Source organism: Chiroxiphia lanceolata, chromosome 4 (assembly GCF_009829145.1).
Source record: "Chiroxiphia lanceolata isolate bChiLan1 chromosome 4, bChiLan1.pri, whole genome shotgun sequence".
NCBI classification, from domain to species: domain Eukaryota; kingdom Metazoa; phylum Chordata; class Aves; order Passeriformes; family Pipridae; genus Chiroxiphia; species Chiroxiphia lanceolata.
In genome coordinates, this window is record NC_045640.1 from 64,131,337 (window position 1) to 64,139,435 (window position 8,099).

Here is an 8,099-nt window from a genome sequence, read left to right on the forward strand (position 1 = left end):
ACTAAAATTATATTGCAGCTTAGGGGAGAAGAGTAACAGTCTGAAGATGTAATGGATTTCCGAAAACCAAATTGTAGCTCTTTAAATTGTATTTTTATATTTGATTGATCAGGCAAATGTGTTACTTTAGAGATAAGGCAAAAGTTATCACATTGAGAGATGGTTTCTGGCCACAACATCATCTCGTTAAAAAGGTGCATCACCCAAGGGCTCTGCTTGTTTATTAAAAGCATCCGTTTTATTTCCAGAAGAAAAATTAAAAATCATTGCTTCAAAAACAGTGTGACAGAACTGGAAAGACAGGGTTAGTTTACATCTGTGAAATGACAGGCATCCTGACTCTACTCCTTCCTAAATGTGATTGCTGGTCACACCAGAGTCCTGCTAATTTCAGCATAACTCCTTTACTGCCTAGGAGGCACTAACTGCAGTATGTCAGCTGCACGGTTCACATGGGGGGGTTTAACTTCTGCAGATGAACCTGACCTCGCTGTGGGGTGGTAAAAAAAAAAAACAGACCAGAGCCAGTGGAGGAGCCCCCAGCTTCCTGGGCCCAAGGTGCCTCAGCAGCACACAGCACCTGAACCAGGTGAGTCAAAGCTCCTTTGGGTATGTCTGTCTGAGATGGGCCCAGGGTGCCCCAAAGCAGGGTTGTCTGCAGTGGGGCTGACATCATCTCTCAACATCTGGCCTGATGGCAAGTGGCTTTCTGACCAATTTATAGCAGAGGTGGCACTCACTGTGCACACCTGCTTGGGAGAGCAAGTTTGCTGCACCCTGGTTACACCAGTTACTCTGTGCAGGACCCGTGTGTATGTGCTCCAGGAGAGCATTGCACATGCCAGGGATTGGAAGCATCAGACCTGCTGCAGCTCTAGCATGGGAAAACCCAGAAAAATCCAGGTCAAGGCACATTAACCTGCATTGAGTGCATTTATTGGGCTTGGGTAAGGCTCCTCACCAAGGCAAAACTCCTGCTGAGGTCTTATCTTGGTGGTGCCAAGTAATGAGAGGCAATGGCCAGAAACTGATGCACAAGAAGTGTCACCTGAACACGAGGAAGAACTTCTTTACTGTGCGAGTGACCGTGCACTAGAATAGGCTGCCCAGAGAGGCTGTGGGGTCTCCCTCACTGGAGATATTCAAGAACCATCTGGACACAATCCTGTGCAATGTGCTCTAGGATGACCCTGCTTGAGCAGGGAGGTTGGACCAGATGACCCTCTGTGGTCTCTTCCAACCTGACCCATCCTGTGATCCTGTGATTCTGTCTTTGCTTGAACTGACAGTGGGGAGAGAGCCCTTACTCTGGGCAACAGCGCCTTCATAATTCTGCTGCTTTTTAGATCCCAGTATGGCAAAGGCAGAGGGGAGAATGGAGAAGCACCTGTCTTCAGACCTGTTTCATCTTCCCTGCCATTCACAGAACCAGAAGACAGAATACTGTGAAAAGGGTATTTGAGGACTGAGTTGCCTTTGTTTACAGCAGCGTACTGCCTGCTTTTAAGGTTTACAAAGCTTTTGGCTGTAAAAGATGTACATGGTTGGGAGTTTTCTCTTGGTCTGTATTCACTGCCACAAAGGAATTCCTCCAGGCTCCCTTGCCTTCTTTCTTGAGCTCCTCAGAGACCTCTGCTGCTGTCTCTGGCAGCAGACCAAGGGGAAACAGCTTCAGTTAAAGCTCCCCTTGTAGCTACAAAACACCATTCATCAGCCACGTCTGTCAGTGCCAACAACTTTTTGAAGCTGTCACTCTTTTAATGTCTAGCTTTTTATTCAGGTTTCAGGTATGCAATGTAAAGAAAACCCCCAGAGAGTTATTTTTTTTCTTTCTTTCATCCTATTGAAAGGAGAACCTGCTGTAGCTGAGCACTCCTGGAAATATCAATTCAGATCCATTTCAGGCCAAGCCTGGGAGGTCCTACTCCTGTCCTTCAGGTCTGTTGGCAAAGCAAAACAAAATATGTGAAAACATTCACTGAATAGTTAAATCCCTGGAAGAGAGAGCAGAAACTGCTGAGGAATGCAATGACAGCATCAAGGTTGTCAGTAGCTGTCAGAAAAAGTCAGTGGCACATCAGAATATGTTCCAGTGAACACTGGTAATCGATCTCTTCTGCCAGGATGGGGTGAAACACTATCTTTTGGTGCTGGAGCTGTGGATGAAGTGTTAGTGGCTGAATTTTATAAATGCTGTTAACAGAATAATAATGCAACCTCTTTTCTCCACGGAGATACTGGATGTCTCCACTGGGTATTGTTGAAAGGGTAAAAATAAAGCAAAACAAACAGAATAAAAAAAAAGTCCATAAGAAAACTACAGTAAATCCTGGCTCTGAAAGAGATATCCCTCCCTCACTTGGGAGTAGACAGGAGAAGTCCATGATGTCCTACACTGCTCCTGCCTTTGGCTGAAGTTCTCTGCACACAAGCCAGTGAGCTGCCATGGCAGGTGCAGAGCTTTGGGCACACCAACCCTGAGACATCCAAAGCAGGTTTAGAGGTCCTGGGTCGTCCTCAGCTGCACTGGTGAGAGTTCAGGGCAGTTCCTTTGAGTAAACCAGAGGTATTTTGAATTTATACCTATATGCTTTCTGGCAGGGTTGTTGCACTGAAAGATACTAATCTTGCTTTAATCCCCACGGGATATTGACTTTAACAAAATACTCTATGCTTCATTTCTCAGCATTGCAAAACAACTTAATGCGCGGTGTACTTCTAGTAATTTCTAGCTTACATTCTCACTCTTTCGCAACACCAAAATGTCACTGGCTTTAGCCTTTTCAATATCATTTCCTCTGAGAACGTGCAGGGGAAAAAAAGGAAAAAAATAAGCTTTTATTTAAATAACACCATCCACACATTACATTTGAGCGTGGAAGAGGAGTTATATAAAGGCCCTTCCACTTACCTTTTCTCTGAGCAGGCTGAAAACCCCGCTTATTCCTTTATGATTGACACTTGTTTGTTTAGTGTGAGCCTTATTCCTTTCTTGTTCACACATTTATCAAGCATGAAGGTTTGCTGTGGGTGACGTCAGTGGAATTTTATCAGCAGAAAAGCACACAAAAATGTAAGTACAACTGACAGAAGAGGCAGCATCTGAAAGCAAGAATATGCATTTGTGGTTACTGAAATGAAAGAAATGAAACTTATACTTGTCTATTTGCAGCTCTATTCCTTTGAAGCATTACAAAACCCCATGAAAATCTAGATCTTAGAGACTGTATAATCACTTAGAGAGTTAATGTGCATAAACATACATAAAATGTTTGTTTGCTTTTTCCTGCACAGCCTTTTTACTGTATTACTGTATAAATCACACCTATTTTATTTTCACTTGCTAAGCCTTGTATTCCTTTTAAAGCATCTCAATGAATGAATACATATTTCCAAACCCTTACAGCCTTAAAACCCAAATTTATTATTGTATTTTCACAAAAAAAAAAAAAAAGGCCTTCCAGACATTTTTCTATGAAGCATATTATTGGACATAGGAGTGGGAGATTTAATGGCTTGAAATATGATTTCCAACCTGGGAGGTGAATGACAAATCTGAGTGCAAAATATCATGTCATAAACGAGCAGAGAGTCTTAGCAGGAAAACTGGGAGCTCACCAGCCCTGTACTGTTACGGTGGCAGCTGTGCTAACGACGGACACAGTTCTCTGAAGAACATAAGTCTTTTCCCTCTTTCTGCTGCTGGCACCCAAGAGCATATGGCCATCATTGCGTGGACAAGACAGCTACAAGTCAGACCTGTGCAGAAACTAGGAGAAAAATCACCCTGATCACTCGAAGCGTACTGATCCAACGAGGCTTGAAAGCTGGGCTGAGGGGAGGGCTCCGCACACTCTGCTGGCAGCGAGTGGCTGAGTGTCTCAGAAAAAAAGGATGATCCTGCAAAATACAGATGAAAAATGACGTCTCCCTCATGCCAAATGAGAGTAAAGGCTCATTTATAGAGAGCAGGACAAACCAGAAAGAGTGATACAGGAGGTGCTGCCTCAGGATTGAGCTCTGGATTTGGCAATCTCCCACGGAGCAAAACCACAGGCAAGTTAGGGAAAAGTTGCAGGGCAGAGAACAGAGGTATCCTTACAAATTTTTTCTTCTAATTGATTACAGTTCTATTTGATGGCAAAGCCCTGTCTGGCTCTGCTGGATGTCATACACCCAGAGAGCTGCTTTGCAGGCACACTTTGTCTCTTGTCTGCAGCAATGCCACTAACTGTAGTCACATGTCCGACTGGTTCTGGATGTTCAGGGTGTGAAGAAGTATCAGCTCTCTCCACGTAAGAAAGACAGTCTGGTGGGTTTTTCTTGCTGCTCTTGCATCAGTCATGGCTTTCTCAGTTGGCCTGTGTGTATTTCCACTTTATTACTTACCTAAAAGCCCTGCAGATGAATGTTCTGCCCTCAGAGGTTATAAGCACGAGTGGTTCTGAGGAGGAGGGACCCCACAGTGTCCAAAAGGGATTAGCTCTACTTCCAAAAGGGGACTTCAGTGAGAAAATGCATCACAACCATCAGACCTTGCCAATGTCACAATGGTTCTGGCTGTAATGTAGATGTCTGTCTAATGGGCACTGGGCTAAGACCAATAAAATAGAATTCATACAGGCCACTGAACAGCTTCTGATGTTAATGGCTTTTGATTAACGCTGGTCCAAGTTACATATGTATTTTATTAACACTGTGTACAGAGTAGAATTCCAGATGGAGTACAAAGTACCTTTTTCTCTTGTTCTGCCCATAATTGCAAATGCTTAAATTGCACTTGTAGCTGTTTTATGACCTTAAACTCTGTGCATTTGCTACAGTGGAACATTGCAATTTCTAGGGAGCGGAAAGATCACACAGAACTGGTCGATTATCTCTGTGATGCAAATAAAAATAGTACCATAAGTGTTCAAATAAATATTTCTTTCTATTTCATCTTTTCATTTTTATTGCTTCCTCAGGTCACTTGAAATGAAATTGTCCTTCACAGGTCAAGCTATGGCTGCTTTGCAGACAGCAAAAAAGACAGTGTTTTAGATCATTAGAGCCCTGGAGATGTTACAGCAATCCAAGTGATTTGCATTTCTGAGGGAAAGGCTTTTATTTCTGAACTGTTCACCTATTATAGATCTAAAAATGTACTTTTTTTTCTCATGAAAATGCCTGCCCTCAGAATTGGAAAAAAAAAAGACATATTGCTAGCCTTGACATGCCACCTCTCCACCAGCTTTCTGAGGAGGTGCCCAGAGAGTGCCACTTGCACTTTGGGTGGAAGTGATGATGACGGAGGAAATGAGCACTTTGTGCAGTGGAATTGCACTGGGACTCAGTGGGTAATGTGGAGGGAAAGGAGGTGGGAGACTCAGCCCCAGTGCAGGGACCAGACAGGCCTTCTGCTCTGCACCACACCTCCCTCACTTTTTATCAAGCTTTTTGTCGAGCTTTTTATCAACTGGCTGCTGGCAGGCAAAGCTGTGCAGTTTTGGGAGAGCTTGAATCCGAAATGGATGTTTTAATCAGGCTCCCTCATGTCTCCATCAGATGGGAGACACGGTTTCTCCACACAACTCCCTTCTCTTCCGTCCCCCTCGGCAGCGGGTGACACACACTGCCACATCGTGGATATGATGGGGACAAGGCAGATGCTCAGGCTGCAAACAAGAACTGCAGATACCAGATTTGTGGCATCTGTGGGGGTAAGCCTTTTCTTGCATCCAGGTCATTTTTGCACCCTGTTTTGCTTTCCTGACAGGTTCCCTTTGTCGAAGAGGGATCCTTGCCTCTGGGAAGTGGGTAGCTGAGGCTGGGTGCTGCCTAGAGGAGGCTTTACTTTCCTGGGATATCTTTAGATGGCTCTTGCCCTCAGCCCTTGTGGTGGCTGCCACTGGTGCCACCAAGAGAGGCTGTGGTCATGTCAACTGTGGAGTTGAAGTCAGGCTCAGGAATGAGGGTTCACATATTCAGGAGTGTATGAAAATATTATATGGCAAAAGTTAATGGAAAAGAGTGCCTCATTGCTCATGGAGAGGTTATTACATTTTTAAGGCATTTATGAACAAGTAAAATGCATCTGGGGAAAGAGCATACCCCACCACCTGCCATATTCCCCTCCCCATCTTCCTGCAATCCTGTTACTTATTAGCATTTCGACACTGCTTTTCTTTGAAGTACAAGCTGTATTTTACTAATATTATTTCCATTCATGCTGTGGAAATAAAACTTATGACAGTGTTGATTTCTCAGATCTCCTCAGAGTTTTTGAAATTTGCATTAGATTATTCTAATCACTTAGCCTCGTTGTATATATTTACACAAGAACTTTTGATGTTTAAACAGATCAGGCTGCAATGAGATGTGCAGGGGGAAATACATATCCCAAAGAAAAGGAAGCTCTTTTTTCTCAGACCACATCTTAAGCTAGAAGTTTTCAGATAAAAGCATGGGTCAATGCCTTTGGGACCTGAGGGAATGATGGTAAGACTGGAAAGATGGAGGGACTTGCTCTGCTTTCAGAGACAGCAGGCAGAGATGGAGTTGGGCTGGGTCTCTATGAGTGCAAGGAAGGTGGTGAGGACTTGTCCCCTTGCACCCTTTATCGCTAATGTAACCTGTGCTCCTGCCCATCTGACAGAAGAAATTGTCCAGCCTGAACCCATCATGTCTTTACCTACACACACAAGTTTCTGGGGACTGAGCAGAAGGAGCAGCTGCCAAATCCTGACTCTATTGAATTCAGTGGGAATAGTAAAATGTTTCTTTTGGGGGGCAGCAAAAAGCCTGAGACTGTGGTGCAGTTGTGCTAGATCATGACATATGGGCAAGTCCTGCAGGACCTGTGCTCCTGCAGGCAGGAGGCAGGTTAGCTGGGAAGCACTGCAGCCATATGCTCAAGTTAGTTAATTTGGTCTCAGGGCTGGCTCTGTTAGATCCAGAATGAGGCAACAGAAGGAACCTTTACACAGCAAAAGGGATCAGGAGATGGCGGAGGCCAGAAGAAGGAGAAACAGATCTTTTGAGGACTGCAGAAGGTAATCTCTCTGGAAGATGCAGGAAATTGCCAGCTATCTCACATGATGTTTAGCCTCACAAAGGCTAGGTATAATATTTTTATTTGGATATTAGTATAGAAAGAATATTTGCAGTTTTTTGTGGTACTGTAAAGGAGGAACATTTTGGATTACGATGTTGTTAACTTGTTTTACAGTGAAACCTGGAGCAAATCATCCATTAGCCAACATATTACCCTAAAGACTGTAAAAACCATGGTAAACTATGTCAACACAGTTTTGACTCTGTAACTTTCAAAGTTTGTGGGTAAAGACCTTAAAAACAAAACAAAACAAAACAAAAAAGAGAAGCTTTTTCCAAGAATATGCACTTCCATAAACTCAGTTACAGATGAGAGCAGACTTTCCAACTCACACACTGAAAGTGATCTATCCACTTAGACATGCAAATATCATGTTTTGAATAAGTCTCACATTTAGAGTTATCACCAGTGAAAACATCTTTCTCCAAAGGCATGTTGGATTTTTCAGCTCTCCTAAGCTTGTAAACCATGTAGAGTCAAGGAAAAAAATACAGAACAAAACCAAAATATTCCGCTTTACAAGGATTCAGAGATCTAAGGAGTTTTTTAAGGTAACATTTTCCTCTTTGGAACCTTTTCAGTAGCAAATATTTCTAGAAGCATAGCTCCTTCCCTATCTAAGACTACCTAGAACCAGGGCAGCCAGGGCCTTCTTGGGCTGGAAGAGGAGTGGGCTCATTGCCCATGCTGGATGGGCATTCATAGAACTCCTACTGCCCTCTGAGGATGTATCAGCAGGAACACCCCAGGGTTTTCATTCTGGCTGATTTATTTTGTCCTCATTGCTGACTGGCAAGTTATGTGCCTTGCTGCACTTGGGAATGAGATACCATGACCCATGCGAGGCAGAATCAGGAGGGAGAGAAGCCATTTCTCACCTTTAAGGACATGAGAAGTGAAGTAATCAGAAACACTGTGAGATTCATAAATTTGTCACACAGAAGTGTGACAAGACATAGTTAGCACACACTATTTTGACTTACACCACCAGCACTGCTTCAGCTGC

At 43.6% G+C, this 8,099-nt stretch overlaps 1 long non-coding RNA gene across 2 annotated transcripts; it reads right to left on the reverse strand.

The window, feature by feature from the left end:
* Window positions 1–1,755: 1,755 nt before the first annotated feature.
* LOC116786121 lies at window positions 1,756–4,425 on the reverse strand. Of its 2 annotated transcripts, none has more exons than XR_004356831.1 (4): window positions 4,390–4,425; window positions 3,760–3,900; window positions 2,912–3,102; window positions 1,756–1,940 (listed from the first exon to the last, which is right to left on the reverse strand). It is a non-coding gene; the product is annotated as an uncharacterized LOC116786121 (long non-coding RNA). The 2 variants fall into 2 exon arrangements; XR_004356830.1 differs by having other exon boundaries at window positions 3,619–3,900.
* Window positions 4,426–8,099: the final 3,674 nt, after the last annotated feature.